General features: G+C 35.5%; 1 protein-coding gene and 1 long non-coding RNA gene across 7 annotated transcripts in view; one reads left to right on the forward strand and one right to left on the reverse strand.

The window, feature by feature from the left end:
* Window positions 1–20,494, forward strand: part of LOC138701434 (uncharacterized) — a 42,085-nt gene that overhangs the window by 18,200 nt on the left and 3,391 nt on the right. Inside the window, exons 1-4 of one of the 5 annotated variants that reach the window (XR_011332563.1) lie at window positions 6,990–12,028; window positions 18,288–18,480; window positions 19,453–19,619; window positions 19,720–20,368. This is a non-coding gene — a long non-coding RNA (uncharacterized lncRNA). Of the gene's footprint in view, window positions 1–6,989; window positions 18,481–19,452; window positions 19,620–19,719; window positions 20,369–20,494 lie in introns of those variants that run through there. The other 4 variants (XR_011332562.1, XR_011332560.1, XR_011332561.1 and 1 more) reach the window with 4 other exon arrangements.
* LOC138701432 (oocyte zinc finger protein XlCOF22-like) overlaps window positions 1–20,494 on the reverse strand; it is a 106,290-nt gene that overhangs the window by 15,494 nt on the left and 70,302 nt on the right. The gene's annotated exons all lie outside the window — the stretch shown is intronic.

Below are 20,494 nucleotides of genomic sequence, written 5' to 3' on the forward strand. Positions count from 1 at the left end.
AATGTGACAGAAGAAATAAAAATGGGAAAACATTTTCAACCTTCATGGATATATGTAACCAATGCAATTGCTGATTTCCAGCCCTTTTAAAACCTCGTAACATTCCCCATTTTAACGCAATTTTTTTAGGCGTCCAGATTATCAATATCTGAATTAACGAGATTTTATTATATTTCCTGCTATTCTGATAGCATTAGCTTCATGTTGTTGGCATGCCAACACTTTTTAAAAGTGAGATTGCTCTCTATTCATAGTTCATCGAGATAATTATTCGTGTGGGTCTGTAAAGTGAGGTAAGTCAAAAGAACATGATTTTGGGATAAATGAATTTTAAAGTTTGACAGTCTGTATACGATCGCACAATAACAATATATAAAATGTCTTCATTCATTAAACTCCTCTCACATATGAAGATTTTAAAAATATTTAACAAGAATAATTTCTTACCTAAGTATTATACATTAGTTCTTTTTAGAAAAATATGAGATGCAGTCTTACTGTTACATACCCCACTATGTACTACAATTTTACAAGATACACTATATATTTCTGTCCTAATTAAGATATTACCTACTTAAGTCTTTTTCGCTCTTTTGTGATACACATTTGTCAAGCAACGTTAATCAACCATTTTAAAAAACAACGAAAACAAACAAATTGCGCGAGAAAGTATATACACTTATGAATACTAAAGAAATCAGAAACAAACAAATAAATCAATATTAAAATAGAATCACGGGTAATTTCCATTTTATGAAGCACTCACTTCATGAACAGGGCGAAGCATCCCTATTTCATTAACTTCCTCCCACAGCTGACTCAAATGTGTGATATTATAGGCTAATTCACACGGAGATAGTTTACATGATTCAAGTGCTTGGAGCAAGTCGACTTTCCTTCAACTTTCCCCGTGTGATATGGTCGAGACAGTCAAGTTGTGACTTGGCAGTCAAGCAGAATTTTTTAGTTGACGACCCGTCAACTTTTGTGTCCACTTTCCCGTCACGTGACCAACTTGGCTCCACCACTTCCCGCATGTGAATGCGAACTTGTAGCAACTTGGCAAGTAGAAAGTTTGTAGTTTTAGGCCTATTGTCGAAGTAAATTAATAATTATTAATAATGAGCGCCCCTAAGTGGAATTCCAACGATATCATAAAGTTTTTGGAAGTGTATGAGAAGTATGAACTTCTATGGAATATACATGACAAAGAATACCTCAATAAAAACAAGCGGGAATTATTATTCCAGAAACTAGTCAGTGAACTCATGGAACAACGTTTCGAAAACATAGATGTAGAAGTGGTTCAAAAAAAGTTAAAAACCCTTAAAACAGGACTCATTCTGAGATGTTTCCTGTATTCTGCAGGATCTTCTTCAGCTAATTCTTTCAACAAGGTATTAGATGCACCATGCATAATTCTTCTACGAACCCATTTCTTAACCCGTGTTCTCTTTTCCTTTTTTTCAAGAATATTTTGTAATTCATACAATAACATGGCGCCAATTAGCTGCACTCATGCTTGAATATGTGCTGGTGGCATTTCAGTTTCACCAAACTAAAAATGCCAGTTCACTATTGATTTTTATTAACTATAACAGAATACAAGAATTCAAACACCACTACGAATACAACATTCAGCGTGCGCTTTTCTTCAAGCATGGTTTCAAGTTTAAAGTCTCCGTGTGATCACAAATACAGCATCAAGTTTAGAGGCTTCAAGCACTTGACTCCTGTAAACTATCCCCCTGTGACTCGGGTTTATGATTGATGGGCAAGTCAAGTTATCAATCAAGGCTGTAACCAGTATTTTATTTGGAGACAATTGCCGAGAAGGTTCATGTTTCCCTCTTTAATCTTGTTGTGGAATTCCGGCTTCACTTGCTTTCTTTTTCTGGTTTATAATATTGATAAATCTATTTGATTCACATAAGGTATTATGCAAGCAAGTTTTGCAAATATGCCTCTTTTTATCATCTTTTCCGAGCTGTAACCGATAGATATTTTCTTAAAATGTCACTTAATTGGATCAAGCACTTTTCTTCTAAGTCTTATTCGCAATTTTTATTTCAATCAATCCTCTAACATATGAAAGGCAACCATTGTAATCTCCCATAGCCCAATATTCATAAAAAAATATTCTGTCTTTCGGTGTCTTTAAATCTTCCAAGCATTTCGGTCTGCAACTATGAAGAGACTTCATTTTCTCTTAGAAACTATTTTCCCTCCTTTAGAGTGGTATTCTAAGTCTCAATTACGTGCTGTTTTCCTCTCATTCTAAGTTTTTCTTATAACTCTTTTGATTTAGCTAGATAACAACATTGACTACTGTTAAAAGATTAAAGTTTTATGATAATAAAGATGAAACCTTGGGTTGGTCTACATCTCACTTATCAAATGCAAAACAAAAAGTGGAAACCAATATTCCAAACAGTCACAGAGTTACTCAATCACAATTTAGAAAACAATTCCCCAAGGATCAATTTTAGGGTCATTATTGTTTCTAATCTATATTAATGATTTAGCCTCAACTATAAATGATGTATCCCATGTCATCTCATTTGCAGATGATGCAAGTGTCATTATATCAAGTAAACAGTATGATCACTTCATATACAGTGCTAAATCTAATGAATGGTTTAGTGGAAAGAAACTAGTGCTTACTGTTGATAAAACGAGTGTAATTAAATTCTGTATATATAATAGTGTTCAATTTTCCTACAATATTGGATTAAATTTAACTTATCTCAAAACATTTACAAGCACTAAGTTTCTATGTTTAGTGTTGGATCATCACTTGAACTGGAAAACTCACACAGAATATACTACTCCAGAAGTAAACTCTGCCTGTTATGCATTAAGATCCTTGTTTCTATTAGCGATAATAAACACAATTAAAATGTTATACTTTGATTCTATAATGAAATATGAATTAATATTCTAAGGTAACTCATCTGAAGCTGAACATATTTTACAAAAGAATGCTCTAGGAAAAATGACAAGTATGCACAGAAGGACAAGATGTGAAAAGATTTTCTAAAGTTTAGAAATAATAACCTTACTCTATTAGTGCAATCTTTTCCTGATTATGTTTTTTACTATAAACCAAAATACTTTCAGTACTAATCAAAACATTATTAATTTTAATACAAGACACAAATCAGATCTTCGGCTACCATTAAAAAAATGAATTAATCTTCTTTCTATATATTATATATTTCTGTAGAGCCACCAGCATAACTCAGTCGGCACAGGTGCTTGCCTGTTGATCCGGAGCTGCACTCAGACTTGGGTTCGATTGCTGCTTGGGCTGATTATGTGATTGGGTTTTTTATGAGATTCTTCCCAATGGTAAGGTAATTGTCAGGTAATCTATGGCAAATCCTGGGCCTCACATCATCTTGCCAAATAAATTAAAACCCTTGACTTGTTCCACATTTAAACGCTTCAGTGCTGGTGTAAGATCTATAGAATACAATAAATTAATTGAATTGGTACAACATTTTTGGGGGAGCTGAAAAACTATCTCATTAACTCCTCAAACTAATTTGTGTATGTATATCTGATACCTCTCTAACATTTGGGCAATTCGACATACTCATATTCGTCCTTTACAGCTTTTTAAATGTCCGTTCGTCAATTGCTATTCAGGGATTGTGCTTGTACATCTCTTGCAACACTTTTATTTCCTCCTATATTGTAGCAGTTTTGAAAATGTTACATAGGCACTATAATATCTGTTAATTTGTTCTATTTACTAGAATCTATAAATTACTTACAGATTTAAAATCTATATAAATGAAATATGAAAGGGAGCATGGATAAATATAGTACAGACTCGACCGAAACTGGTCTATATTTCGAGTGACGAACGTGTCAGATAACATTTATTGTCTTTTTAATAGGTAAAGTGTGAGTTTACAAATATGTGAATTTTATAACATTCTATTAATGTAATATGTAAACAGTTACGTAATTAAAAAAAATAGGAGTAGAAAAAACTTTTCTTCTCACTTACATCCAGTGAAGTATCTGTCTCTACTGTAACTGTATCATCATTTGATTCTAAAGCCAATGGGTCAATCTCTGGTTCCGTCTTGATAGAATCCATTACAACTGAAATAATAATGTTAGAGAATTACCAATTTTTGTTTATAAAATGTTGAAAATGCTCTTAATACCGTTGCATGTATATCCACCTTGAATACAATGAGGATGGAGTCGTTTTCTACCATCTATATGGGTTAGAATATTTCCGCTTTTTTTTCGTTTTGAACCCTTGATGTCCTAAATTCAATTTAGTGAGTGGAATATTTAGTTACGATTCCATGTGAAATAATTTAAAGAAATAAATCTCGTGTAGCAATATGCACTGCAGCAGCATACTAGTTGCAATCGCAATTTTTTTCAATCATGATGATAGAGGAGGCCTAGAAATCAAACGACTATGGAATATATGTGCATGAATGTTGCTGTGACAGTCTGTGTGTAAACAAAACAGAAAATGCGAATCCCAAAATTAATTTAGTGATAAAACAAAATTGTTTGTGCAAGGGTAACAATAATTTAATAATGAACAATAAGACAAGGGAAAATTATTACAATAAACAATAAATGCAGATTTTACTATCAGAAGTACCTAAACCATTTCTTTGCATTCAGTGATGTACCTGTAATAAATGTTGTTTTAAACATTAGGAATTGTATGAAAATATTGTAGTATACATTCTTAAAACCTAATGAAATCTTTTATCATTTACATCAAAGAGCAAAGTGCAAAGAGCAACTGGCTGTTTTTTTTTTTTTTTTAATTGTAGTAGGTATCGATTGATTTAAGGTCTTCAAACCTACCCATAAATTCAATGAAGTCACATTAAAGCCATTATACTTCAAAACAACAGGGATGGAATTGCTAACCATCCAGGCTTATTTGGTATGTACGAACATTCTTACTGAATATTAAGCGATATTTTTTCGCATATAGTAGAAATATATTCTAAGAATGACATAAAGAGGAACAACTTACTTTCAGTAATATAATAAGTGGTAGAAAACAACACAGTAACTCAAAACTTTTACAATACCGAAGGATTTATTTAGCCTGAATTCTAACTCTATTTGTAATAGGGAAATGGCAACAAAAAACTACAAAAGCATATTTCTACTGTTCGCATTATATCCACACTGACAAACACACACAATGTAAACAATCGAAAACACGATTCAATCCCCCTGTATCATTTCCTTCGCACTTCATTGTGCATTTCCATTGATAAGACAATACTAGTTTGGCACAGGTAACAGCATACACATCTGTGCTAATTGAAGACGGAAGCTACATTATCAGCTTATAAAGATTTAGGAACACACATTGTATATTGTGTACGTTATGTTTTGTAGGATTAGAGGGTTTAAAGATCTATATATGGACAAATACTTGACAGCTTGTGTGAAACAAAACACCTTCAATAAGCCAAATTACTGTTACGTTATTCTGAACGATGGTACACTATTTGGGAGAGAATACTAAGGAATGTGGTTTGAGAAAGAATAGCATTAAGTTATCAATTCCAACACGGTGAACTTTTGCTTTCATTACATATAATGCACATCAAGAATTGTAATTTCTGCTTTCATTGAAAGTGCGTACAGTAGATGAAGATCATGTTGGATGTGAAAGGTGAGAATGTCAAGTTGTGTGTATGATAAACAGATGTGTGAAAAATGCACAAAATCACAATTTTAGAATTGGAATTGTGTGAGGCAAAGAAAGAAATTGGTAAATTGAAAGCTATGAAAGAGAATTAATTTTGAGAGCAAAAGGTAATTTAAGAAATGAAACTGAAGAATTCCAAAGTCTAGGAGTAGACGGTTTTCTGCAGATGATGTTGCATCACTCAAACTAATCAACAAATTCAGTGCTCTTGAAGCAATGAATGTTGATTAGGATAACACAAACTCAGGCGCGATAGAAAGTTAAGTTAATCATAAAAGTGAAAAGGTTTTATTAAAATATAAATTTGAGGAAGTAGCCATGCAAGAGGTATTACCTTACTTTTAAAGTTGATGAGTACGTGGTCAATAGTGTATGTGAACCTAAAAAAAAAAATGTAGCTGAGGACTTAAAGAAACTGAGCTCAAAAGAAGGATTGTGTAATTATAGTGGGTGTGTGAGGTAATAGCATGAATAAAAAATATAATTAACATTGAAAAAATGTCACTGTAATTGAAATAAGCAGCCATACCAATGTAGGATTCCTCAGTCTTTTCAGTAGGCACAACAAGCAGTATCTTCACAGGCGGGTACAGAATGTTAATATGCAGCTTGAGCAGGCTAGGATGAGACCTGACGCATATAACACATTGATTTGATGGATGTGAATCCTACAAAATGGCATGGCTATACAAAAGATGGATTTCACCTGAATGGAAGAAGAAAGGAGCACATTTCGCCTCTTATTGCTGCTAGCATCAGAGGTAGCCAAGTTAAAAAACAGAGTTGTAATATTTCTTTGCTCTTTTTTGGTTAAAACTCCCACTATTAAGATGTTTAAAACAATTTACAATTAATTATGGTTTTCTGATAAGTCAGTTATTAAATACAATAAATATGTTTTAATTTTTTAATCTTATGACATCAATTTTATTAATATTTGCTAATACATATTAAATATTAAAATAATATCTGAATGTTTGCGCCTATTATACAGCATCATCAGATACAATTTGCTTTTATGATATCTAAATTACATAGTGGAATCTTTGTTTACTCTTATAGTAAACCATCAAATTGGTGTTATAATAATAAATAATAATGACTCATGAGTTTTATGTATATGTACTTGAATGGAAAAATTTTTTGTACTCGAGTGGAAAAAAAAAACTTGAAACAAAAAAAAATTCCACTCATGTACATATACATAAAACTCGTGAGTCATTATTACTTATTATTGTAACACCAATTTGATGGTTTACTATAAGAGTAAACAAAGATTCTACTATGTAATTTAGATATCATAAAAGCAAATTGTATCTGATGATGCTGTTTAATAGGCAAAAACATTCATACCTACATTATTTTAATATTTAACATGTATTAGCAAATGTTAATAAAATTGATAAGTCGTAAGATTGAAAAATTAAAACATATTTATTGTGTTTAAAACAAGTTCAATTAAATGATGATTCTAATAATGAACATTATAACCCAATAATTTAATTATTTTTCATCTCAATATTAGGGTCATGTACGTAAAGAGATTTGTATCTTAATGTGGTAACATAATTGTAAATAATAACTTAGAAAAACATAAAAAGAAGAGGGGGAGAAAAGAGAGAAACGAGTGCTAATGAAGTTCCCTTCCCGCTTCGCTTCCACACCTTCAGCATTTTCCTTTGTAATACCAACATAACTTTGGTGACATTACGAAAATTTCACGCTGCTGTACATTCAGGCTATGCCTTGCATATACGAATCTGTGACAGGTTGGATTAGGTTAATTAGTGTAGGCTTTTGTCGTGTCTTGTATAAACGAATTTGTGACAGGTTAGGTTAGTTTACGCTATTGTCGTGTCTTGTATAAACGAATTTTTGACAGGTTAGGTTAGATTAGTTTAGGCTTTTATTATGCCTTGCAGGGGCGTATTTTGCGGGCTACCGGGGCTACCGGCGGTAGCCCAAGGAAATTACAAAAGAAAAAGTTTATAATATAACATAATGTAATAATTTTGTATTATTAGTTTTACCATAGTAATTAAAATTAAAGTAATTGTTAGATATATTTTGTGTAATAATAGGGTCAGCAGTAGCCCAAACCCTTTAACCGGTATACGCTACTGATGCCTTGCATATACGAATCTCTGCAGGGCTTTCAAAGCCTATTGATTTTGGTTTAGTGATATTGTTAGCATAGACCTGATGGTCGACATGGAAACGAAGTTACAATATACTAATTTTGTGTCTATTTAATTATTCTTTGTCTTGCTTCACTATAGTCCAGTGATTATTGAATACAAGTTTTCGTTTTCGTATTACATCATATCGTGTGTTTCGTGTCCCTACATTCCTTTCTTTCACTAGAAACCACAACGTTTGCACTTCCATTACCATGCACCTCTCATTTCACAGGTAATTTAGGGCTATTACATTTCCGAATAATTTTTCTTGAAATATTTTCCTGTAAAATCCTTAACATTTGAAATCCACCTCCGCAAGAAATCCCTTACAAATTCGACCATTTTCACTTCCTAAATCATCCGAACTACCTCAACGCTCGTTTTTTCTAAACTGAATTAATCTGCTTGCTACTTAAGCTTACTGTATATTTTTGTAGAGCCATCAGTCAAGAGGGCTTAGAATTTTCCAAAAATAATTGGTGTTAACATGTATAATTATTCATCCTGAGACCGAAAATCGCTTTTTTGAAATTTTTGTTTGTATGTCTGTATGTCTATCTGTCTGTCTGGATGTTTGTTACCTTTTCACGCGATAATGGCTGAACGGATTTCGATGAAAATTGAAATATAAATTAAGTTCGTTGTAATTTAGATTTTAGGCTATATGGCATTCAAAATACTTCATTTAACAGGGCTTAAATTAAATCGAAATATCTCGCTTATTATTGTTTTTTTGTGAAAAAGTTACATAACAAAAGTTTCTTTAAAAATGATTTCCGATAGGTTTTAATCTATGCACAATTTTGATAGGATTGATAGACTTTTAAAATAACAATAAGCCCTCTTGCCATCAGTGCAGCTCAGTCGGCAGATCTGCTTCCTTTCTGTCCAGAGCTGCGCTCGGACTTGAGTTCGATTTTCACTTGAACTGAATAACTGGTTGGTCCCCCCCACCCGAGGTTTTCCGCAACTGTAAGGCAACTGTCTGGTTATCTATGGCGAATTCCCGGCCTTTTATCTCATCTCGTTAAAAAAAATTAAAACTCTTGACTTGTTCCACATCTTAAAGCTTCAATGCTGATGTAAAATGAGTAATAATTTAAGTTTTATCAACTCCATCTTATAACGTAATAACTTAAGGCACGTCACCAATGACGTCATAATTTCCATAGTATCTTTGGAATTGCCGTAAAATCAAAGCAATACAACAAATGAAATGAAAAGAAAATGAGTGACATTATTACAATTTAATACTGTTACACATATCTATTGTCCTGAACTTACAGTAGGGTAGCCAATTTTTTTTTACTTGGTTATATAACGACTTTGCATAAACTATGAGGTTACCGGTATTTATCGTCGATGGGATTGGTGATAGCGAGATGAGGTCGAGGATACGCCATAAATTACCTGACATTTGTCTTACGGTTGGAGAAAACCTCGGAAAAAACCCAACCAGGTAATCAGTTCAAGCGGGAATCGAATCCGCGTCCGAGCGCAACTTCAAATCGGCAGGTAACCACCTTAGCCAACAGAGCTACGCCGGCGGCTCAGAGAATTCCATAAACAATTTTAACTAATATAATTTCGTTACATGTTTATTCCAGAGTCAAAAGGTCGTTGCTAGCAGCATTACTGAACCATTTATAAGTGAATATCTAACCTATCAAGAATATTGGAAAACCCACACTATGTGCAATGATCCTACGGGATAATAAAATCACAAGCATTATGCATTTTACTGCAGATTATCAAAGAGGTCGCGATCAGAAATCAGTAATACTGACTACTTCTTCACCATACTTTTAGGTAGATTTGTGAACTACGCGGCACTATAACCTGCGAAAGATCTTGGCTTCGTTGATAATTTTGATCCATGCTACTCTCTCGCTCATGCTGTCCTTCTCCATCCTCTCACTTCAAGTTCCCCAAGATCCTCTTCTACAATGTCCAGGAATCTTGTACAAAGGCATCCTCGTAAGTTTTCATTCCTTTGGTTTCATACAAGATTTTAACACTTATATTGTCCATTCCATGGACATATCTCAACCATTGAGACCTCCTTTCGTATTTCACAGAGACCAGCACACGTTTCTGTCGTATTATCACCTCCCGGTTATTACTTACTCTCCAGGCTCCGGCATCATTTATCGGCCCATAGGTTATATATATATATATATATATATATATATATATATCCTTTTCCTATTTTCCTTTCCTCAACATTTAGCACATTCATCTCCCCCGTGGAAACACCACCTTGATGAAGTACTGTCCGTGAGGGTGGGGGAGTTTGCGTGGTCTAATGATTATTTTGGCTATGCTGGATAAGTCACCCATACCAGACAGGCCAAATATGAAGAGCCAGACGAAGAGTGTCCCACAACGACCTATCTTCCAAATTCCATTTTTCCCCTATTCCCCTATCCTACTTTCCTATCCTTACTATTTCTTAAGCCCAACCCCAAGGTGTAGTGCGACCCGTGCTGAGGGGGTGAATGGCACAGGACAAATGTGTCTTAAATGGGGCCTCTGGATACCAGGCGACCTCCAGAGTATCAGCCTTACCCAGGCAAGTGGGGCTCTACCCAGGTGGACTTTATACATCTCTAGCTACTCGTGGGACTAACCATGAATAGGCCTAATAATAAAGAAAAACCTGTTTCTGAGGACCATAGCCGTGAGCCCTCAGCAAGCACAATAACAACAACAGCCACCTCCTCTGACAAAGCAGCTCTTATGAAGCAAGCTTCTGATATGGGTTTGAGTGATATCTCCTCTGAGGGTGACTTGATCACCTCGAATGAGGAAAAAGAATCTAAAAAGTCTACTCCAGGGTTGGATGAAACACTGGAGAAAATGGACAAACTTAAGGTTCAACAAAAAAGACCTTCTGGGGCGCAAAGGAAGAAAGCCCTAAAAGCAAAATTTAAAAAGGAAGGCTTTGCCTGGGATACTGATAAATGGAGAAAAGGCAAATCTAAGTCTCAACACCAGGAGAAAAGGGTTGAGACCCCTAAGACAGGCATGAAACGCAACCGATCTGATGGATGTACTCCTTCCACTTCAGGTGTTACGAAAAAAGTTAAACAAAGCGAAGGTACAGAAGCGGTAAGAGCTTCTACTACAGCTAAGGAAACATACAGGGAATCCCTAACAAGCGTTAAAATGGCAGTGATCCCTGATAACTTCTCTTCCAGTAAATTTTCGGAGGTCAAATCAACAAACTCCAAAAAGAGATAGTACAGGCTTTTGAAAGCCTCGAAGATGGAAGTTTCCCCCAATTTACGGGATCCTACGAGGAGAGGGGTGCTCTCATTCTCTCCTGCGCTAATGAGATCACCAAAAAGTGGGTGATGGAAAAGATTCAACTTACACTATGGGAAGCTGCCAAATTTGCCGTGGGACCAAGAGAAGGGATGCTATGAACAACTAAGGTACTATTCAAGACTCCTAAGATGTTCGCTAAAACTGACCCTAAAAACATCACCAAGATGCTGAAGGATCAAAATAAAATCCTGAGTGAAGGAGATTGGAAAACTATCAGCACCAAATCAGATTCTTCAGGACAAACACTCATCTGCTTGGTAGACGATTAATCCATCAGGAATCTACAGTAAAAGACTTGGGCAACAGAGTCTTTTTGGGCCTCGGGAGAACCACATTCGTGACCTTATCTAAACACGGCTCTAAAGATCCTCCAAGTCAACCTCCAACATAAGAAGGTAAACTCTTCAATGAAGAGGAAATTCACCTAGCCCTGATCCAGGAACCCTGGATTAACAAAGGTCGAATTTCATGACTAGGAGAATGTCAAGGTACGTTGATGCATTGCAGCAAGACCAACCAAATTAAGGCTTGTATTCTTGTTCGCAATGGAATTCAATGCTTACTTCTTCTGGAATTCTGTTCCAGTGATATCACCACGGTTAAAATCGTCTGCCATGCTGGAGAGGGAACAGAGTCCTTACACTGAGCTCTGTTTATCTCCCCTACGATGGCGGAAACCCACTCACTAGGGAACTAGAGCAGTTGGTGGCGTACTGTGTCCAGAAAGGAGGCTAGATCATCTTTCGATGCGATGCTAACTCTCATCATGAAATCTGGGGCAGCAGGGACGTCAACACAAGAGGTGAGCACCTTCTAAACTTCCTGCTCTCAAATAATTTATACATACTTAATGTCGGTAACAAGCCCACATTCACTAATCGAGTTAGGCAGGAAGTTATCGGTATTACTTTTTATACTGAGTATATTAATATTCATATAACCGATTGGCCATGTATTGTGGGTCCCTATCACCACAGCATGATGCGTTGTCAGGTTGCAGATAGAGGAGAAGGCCTCCAGATATGGAGGATAGCTGCGAATATATTGAATAAGCAGTCGTGGACAGCAGATAAGGGGTGGTCCCCCAGCTTGGGGGTTGGGTAAAAGACTAACAATCCTTCACCTTAAAAAACAGCTTGTTACGAAACCATACAATAAGCCTCGAAATGGAACTGATTCTTTGGCATGACTACAGCAAAGGTATAAGGTTATCAGATTTGGTACTTGGAATGTAAATAGGATTTATAGAACAGGAGGGTTAACATTGGTAGCAAAAGAACTAGCTAGATATAGAATAGACTTGGTGGGAGTACAAGAGGTTAGGTTAGATGGGAAAGGCATATCACAAGTAAGAGATTACTTGCTGTATTATGGGGAAGGAAACAATAATCACCAATTAGGAATAGGATTCTTTGTTCATAAAAAATAAAATCAGCAGTAAAAAGGGTCGAATTGATCAGTGACAGGTTATCATATTTAGTACTTAAGGGTAGATGATGCAATATCATAGTTATAATTGCTCACGCCCCTACAGAAGAGAAAGACGACCATATTATAAAGGATAGCTTCTATGAGGAATTGGAGCATACTTTTGATCAGTCATCTAGATATTACATCAAAATTTTATTGGGGGATTTCAATTCTAAAGTAGGACAGGAGCATATTTTTAAAACAACTATTGGAAAAGAGAGCTTACATGTACAGTAACTAGTAATGATAATGGAGTTAGGTTAGTCAACTTTGCCACATCAAAAAATTTAATTGTGAATAGTACAACATTCCCACATAAGGATATATATAAACATACCTGGACTTCTCCAGATGAATTGACACACAACCAAATAGATCATATCTTGAGAAATAAACGAAGACATACTAGTTTAGTAGATATTCGATCCCTCAGAGGGGCAGACTGTGATTCTCACCATTATTTAGTAATTGGAAAATTAAGACAAAGACTATCAGTAGCCAAGCAAGTAGAACAATAAGTTTAGTAATATTAGGAGATTCAATATTCCGAAACTAAAAGACGAGAAAACTAAGCAACATTATCAGGTAGAAAATTTCAAATAGGTTTGTCACTTTAGGAACTCCTGAGAAAATTCAAAAGGAGTTAGATAGTGTGTGGTAAAATATCAGTGATAATATCAAAATTGCAGCTGAGCAGAGCATAGGGTACTATGAAACTAAGAAAATGAAACAGTGGTTTGATAAAGATTGTTGCGTGGTAGTAGAAAGAAGGAAACAGGCAAAATTGATATTCTTACAGGATCCAGTTGAGGCGAATAGAGATATTATTTCAATGAAAGATGGGAAACAAGTAGTACACTTAGGAATAAAAAGAGAGATTACTTGAAGAAAAAACTGAATGAAATAGAAACAAATAGTAAGAATAAAAACATTCAAGATTTATATCAGGGTATAAAGGAATTTAGAAATGGATATCATGCAAGGGTAAAAGTGATCAAGGATGAGAATGGTGACTTGCTTGCAGACTCTTATTCAATCCTGAACAGATGGAAACACTATTTTGGACAACTACTAAATGAACATAGGCCAAATAGAAATGCTCGGGACGAAATTCAAATACAAACTGCTGAGCCATTTATTCCCGAACCCATACTTTCTGAAGTCGAAATTGCGATAGAAAATCTGAAAAAGTACAAGTCTCCAGGTATCGATCAAATTCCAGCAGAATTAATACAAAAGCGTGGAAGCGCATTATCTAACGAAATTTATAAGCTTGTACTTCCTATTTGGTAAAAGGAAACTGCACCAGAACAATGGAAGCAGTCCATTATTTTATCCATTTTTAAGAAGGGGAACAAGACTAACTGTAGTAACTTTGGAGGAATATCACTTTTGTTGACGTCGTACAAAATTTTGTCCAAGATTAACTCCATATGCAGATGAAATTATTGGGGATCATCAGTGCGGTTTTATGCTTAATAGATCAACTATTGATCAGGTATTTTATATTCGACAGATATTGGAAAAAAAATGAGAGTATAAGGGTACAGTACATCAGTTATTCATAATGTCAAAAAGACATATGACTCAGTTGAGAGAGAAGTTTTATATATTCTTACTGAATTTGGTATTCCCAAGAAACTAGTTCGATTAATTAAAATGTGTCTCAATGAAACTTACAGCAGAATCTGTATAGGCCAGCTTCTGTCTGATGCTTTTTTCAATTATCTGCGATCTAAAGGAAGGAGATAAAATATCGCCTTTACTTTTTAACTTCACTCTAGAATATGTCATTAGGAAAGTTCAGGATAACAGAGAGGGTTTGGAATTGAACGGTCAGCTTCTTGTCTATGCGAATGACATGAATATGTTGGGAGAAATTCAGGAACGATTAGGGAAAACTCGGAAATTTTACTTGAAGCAAGCAAAGAGATAGGTTTGGAAGTAAACCCTGAAAAGATAGAGTATATCATTATGTCTCGTGATCAGAATATTGTACGAAATGGAAATATAAAAATTGGAGATTTATCCTTCAGAGGTGGAAAAATTCAAATATCTTGGAGCAACAATAACAAATATAATGACACTCAGGAGGAAATTAAACACAGAATAAATATGGGAAATGCGTGTTATTATTCGGTTTTGTTATCCATTCTTCTCTCAAACAATCTGAAAGTTAGAATTTATAAAACAGTTATATTACCAGCTGTTTTGTATGGTTGTGAAACTTGAACTCTCACTTTGAGAGAGGAACAGAGATTAAGGGTGTTTGAGAATAAGGTTCTTAGGAAAATATTTGGGGCTAAGAGGAATAAAGTTACAGGAGAATGGAGAAAGTTACACAACGCAGAACTGCATAGTATTCTTCACCTGACATAATTAGGAACATTAAATCCAGATGTTTGAGACGGGCAGGGCATGTAGCACGTATGAGCGAATCCAGAAATGCATATAGAGTGTTAGTTGGCAGGCCAGAAGGAAAAAGACCTTTGGGGAGAACGAGACGTAGGTGTGACAATAATATTAAAATGGATTTGAGGGTGGTAGGATATGATGATAGGAACTGGGTTAATCTTGCACACAATGGTTGGCTATGTGAGGCCGGCAATGAACCTGTGGGTTCCTTAAAAAGCATTTCTAAGTAAGTATAACCGATTGGAGGGTGTTGGATGAACCATCACTTTCGGATCATAACTGCATATCATTTAATGTTAATGTAGACAAAAAGTCTAATCTTTACAGAAATCCCAGGAGAATCTGTTGGGAATCATACAAACAAGATCTCTCAGGCAGAATTGGAAAAATCGATAAGATTAGATCCTTTGGTAATATCGACAAGGCTGCCTTTTCAGTCCAGGAGGCTACACTTGACATTCATTACGATAACTGCCCCATGCAATCTAGAATAAAATCCAAAAAAGTGACATGGTGAACTGATGAACTTGAACATAAGAGACGCAATGTAAGACATCTCTTTAACAAGGCTAAAAGAATTGAAGACTGGAGAGAGTATCATACAGCCCTTACAGACTACAATAAAAGCATACACAAGGCCAAATATCCTCTTGGCAAGCCTTTTGTCAGGACATTTCCAGCCTGCCAAAGACAGCCAGACTACAGAAGGCATTGGCATGCAGTCCAACAATTCCTGTGGGAACTATATGTAAACTCACAGGCAGGTTCATATGCTCAGCTAAAGAAACACTCGAAGTTCTCTTCGTGGTACACTTTCCTGGGTGCATACAAGACAAGACTTACGAATTCGCAGGCCACTGTGAAAACTGTAGACTGAGAGCATCACAGAAGGACTGAGAACTGGCACGTCATGTGGTCAAAATTCATGATGTAAAATGGGCAATAAATAAATTGAATCCATTCAAGTCACCAGGTGGAGACAGTATCTTCCCCACACTATTGCAGAAAGGACCCGACCCACTTTATAGTCTCCTCTGCAACCTCTTCCGTGCCAGTATAGCCTATAGCTATATTCCTCAGGCATGGAGAGCTACCAGAGTGGTATTTAATCCTAAGCGCATTCGTAATAACTACACTGAAGCAAAGGTTTACAGACCAATCAGTCTTGCATTGTTCCTGTTAAAACCCTGGAAAAACTCGGCAGAGGGTGCTATCAGATAACCCTCTTCATCAAAACCAACATTCCTACCAGCCATCTAAGTCATGTATAACAGCAATGCACAGTATTGTCTGTAGACTGGAAGACTCAATGGTCTGGAAGGAAATAGCTCTAGGAGCTTTTCTAGACATAGAGGGTGCATTTGACAATACCTCTTATGAATCTATGATTCTATCCGTACAAACATGGAGTCAATGACTCTCTCTATAATTGGATAAATTCCATGCTCAAGTGCAGAAATATATCAGCCAGTCTTCTTGGGGAGACAAGGGAGATTGTCGCCACAAGAGGGTGCCCACAGGGGGAGGTTTTATCCCCCCTCCTTTGGAGCCTCATGGTGGATGGTCTACTCAACGAACTGGCCCAGGAGGGTTACTATATACAGAGCTATGCAAATGACATAGCACTCTTTGTCTTTGAGAAATTTCCCAGTACAATCTGAGACTTAAGAAATCGAGGACTGAGGAAAATTCACAACTGGTGTATGCAGGAGGGACTTTCTATCAATCCCAGCAAAACATTTATTGTTCCATTCACCAACAGGAGGAATCTAAAAGGATAGAACAACTCAGACTAGGCAATTGAATCCTGGACTATTCCGAGTCAGTTAAATATCTAGGAATTACACTGGATAAGAAACTGACCTGGAATGCTCACATAGATACTAGGCTTACTCTCCATAGAGTCAGGTGGTCTCTTCTAACCTTCAAACGTTCTATTGGAATAACCTGGGGCCTAAAACCACACATCTGGCATTGGTGGTATGTAGCAGTAGCTAGGTGCCAGATTTCTTATAGAGCCATCATGTGGCGGTGCAAAACATTACAAACTACTACAGCAAACAAGCTTGCCAAAATTCAGAGATTAGCATCTCTGTGTACTGCGAGGGTCTTCAAAAGTTTTCCAACCATTGCATTGGCGACTTTGTTAGGACTCCCATCCAAGGACATCTATCTACAAACGGAGGCTAGACTTACTGCTCATCATTTAGTTCAAACAAGAAATTGGAGAAATAGTCACTCAACAACTGGAATACCTCCATTTTAAATTTCCTGGATATTCCAGTACTGAGTGTGAGATCTGACTTACTGAATACCCAATACTGTTTCCTCCATCCATTCCAGGCAACACTCAGATCTATAGCCAATCTCCTAGGACTAATATCACTATAAGGCTCGAGGAATATTGCACAGTTTTCCAAGCGGAAGTATTCGCCATCGTAAACTGCACACTCAGAGGACTTGAGAAGAGTTATAGGGAAGACCAGCTAACTTGATACCCTAAGGGTGAAACCTAACAATTTTTCCCCCATTACTACATATGCTAGTGGACTATGTTGATTTTCTAGTTTGAAGGTTGAATTTTCTTTTGCCAACTTCGTGTCGAATTTCGGTACTGACAAAATACTACAACTGGTAGTGTCTTTGTAACTGTTGTGTTGGTATAACGGTCAGTACTGGAATTCTTGAAAACTAAATAAACCTAGGTTTGAGAGTCGGTTACTGGAAGATAGTGAAATTCGAACTTATTAATAATTAATTAACATTAGTATTAATATTAATACATAATAGTTATTTTGGTCAATGTTACTTATGTCCCGCCCACTATAGAGACATAGGCCAATTTTACACATATTTAGTGTAACTTGTTGCTTCTTTGACAGGTTAGGTTTGGTTAGTTTAGGTTTTTGTTTATAGACTACCTTGCATATACGATTATAGCGCAACATTGGCAGTGATAAAAGTGAAATATTCGCAACATTGGCAGTGATAAAAGTGAAATATTCGTTCAGTGGGCGTTGGATACTCTACATTCACCGGTATGTGCTGCGTTGTGGTTATAATTCAAGAATAGTCAGGTAAGTACGAATAAAAATAATATAGTTGGGCGTGATAATGCAGGTGGGTAATCGATAGAAATATTATTTCACATTTTAATGAATTTCTTTCGTGTTTAGATTATTATTACAATGTCGAAAAAGAGGAAATAGTGTAGCAGTGACTCCTCTAAGGAAGAAAATGTGTGGCATTCAGAGTACGCTTCAGAAATCTGTAGTTCACATGTATAATGAGTTGAAGAAAGAAGATAATGAAGAAGGAATTATGCTAACGGAGACAGCAATTACAACCAGAATAGCAAAATTATTAGGAGTAAGTATTCTTAAGCATACATTTCAAAGTGGTATTCAGTTTTAGGAGTTTGTACTAATAATTTCATGATTGTGGTCAAACAAAACAAATTTTTAGGTTAGGCCTAGGTGTTTAATCAAGTCAGTGAATTTCATATTGCCAAACAAAATACATTTAAGATACTGTAATACTGCAGTAGGTGATAGCTTAAATACATTTACAAATTAGACGAACAAATAATCAAATAGCACGAAAGTAAGTTTCCAGTTTTCTGTTTTGGTATTAAATTAACCGTTCAGATCACAATTTACATGCCACATCGGCCGAAGAAAATACAAGTCATATTGTAATTATTAACTTGATATTCCAGCAAATATTACATTAATGTTGGCCTGTTATAGTGCTAAAAAATAATTCAGTTTTATATAATAACTATATATATATATACTCTATAAAGCATAGGAACGTTGACTCTGGCTGAATAATTTATTCATGACTGGTCTAAGTAATATTAAATATGGTGTTTCTTCAGAAAAGCTACCCCATCCAAAGTAGGCCTACTTATCTTAACACTCGAGAGGACGAGGACGCACTACGTACTGGGAAACTACCATTTCTCTTCGTCCTGGACCTCTCGCATGTTATATTGGTAATTAGTAACAAGTTTGAGGGAGGGACTACAACAGTGCATTAGAATATACAGGTAAGTGTCAAAGGATTTTTGTGCTGAAAGTATTTGTGGCTGTGAACTAAAACCACGTGTTCATCGTTATGTATATATCACAGAAATCAATTAAACAAAATAAAATTATGCCTTCTTTGATGTAGCTTTTCTGGAGAATTACCTAAATATTAGCCTACTTAAACCTATCGTAGACCCAACCTAACATGTTGATCATTTTCTATTCATATAGCTCTAAATGTTTGGTATCATGCATGAATTTTATGATATAACAATTTTTAGAAGTGTTATGTTATTATTTGTTATTGCAGCTTGGCGTAACTACAGGTAGGAAAGTGATAACAAATTCACAGAAGGGGACCCCACTTGTGACACCAGGAAAACATAGACTACGTAAACGTCCAGTGACTGATGCTGATGATTTTACGAAAGATACAATTGCGAGATTTATTTATGACAAGTTACATAGGCCCTAAAGGTAGGGAAGTTACAGGAATTATTGTGTTGATTTATGCAATGTAATTCTGATATTAGTCATATGTATAAAAATATGGCATAATTTTCATTTATTGTTACAGGGGAAGTACTAACAGCAGCAAAAGTTCTGGAACATATGAATGATAATTATGAAACATATTTATTTAGAGGATCCTTATCATCAGTGAAAAAAATTTTGAAAGAGATGAAATTTCTATGGAGCAAAAGGGATCCTTATACACATGTACGAGAAAGTGATATTATTCGTTTTTGAGAGAGTATATAAGAAATGTGGAGCTTGAGAACCCTAAACCCGTAGTATTATTGGATGAGACTGGGATTTTTATGAATGGTAAATTTCAATGTATTGTGAGACATTGAATGATTGAATTTTTTACTAAAAAATAGGTTAACACTTATGTGGAATATGAAATTGCAATTAATATAGGCTACTAGTCATGAATTCAGGTGGGAACAACATGTTTTGCAATTAATAGTTTCATATTATAACTAGAGGTTAGTTATAAATTCTTCAACGGTTCTCTCGTGTTTAAAATTTTAGTGTCTCTTAGAGTTTCAATGTGAATTGCTTTTCTCTCTCTGTTTTTTTCTTTTTTTTTTAAGTAGGATCACCCACTTATTCATGGAATAAACCAGGTGAAGTTTCCAGTGACATGAATGGTGTTATTCGTAGACCAACAAATGAGGGTGGAAGATTAGATGCCGGAAAGAAAGGTGGATTTATACTCGGTAAGTTATATTGATTTATATTTTACATAAATTTGGCAAGAGTAATTTTTTAAATCAGGGTACAAAAATATAAAAATTGGTGACTAAATAAAAACGTGAGGAAGCCTTTCACCAAAGAGGATCTCA

The sequence above is a fragment of the Periplaneta americana genome, chromosome 6, assembly GCF_040183065.1.
Source record: "Periplaneta americana isolate PAMFEO1 chromosome 6, P.americana_PAMFEO1_priV1, whole genome shotgun sequence".
NCBI classification, from domain to species: Eukaryota; Metazoa; Arthropoda; class Insecta; order Blattodea; family Blattidae; genus Periplaneta; species Periplaneta americana.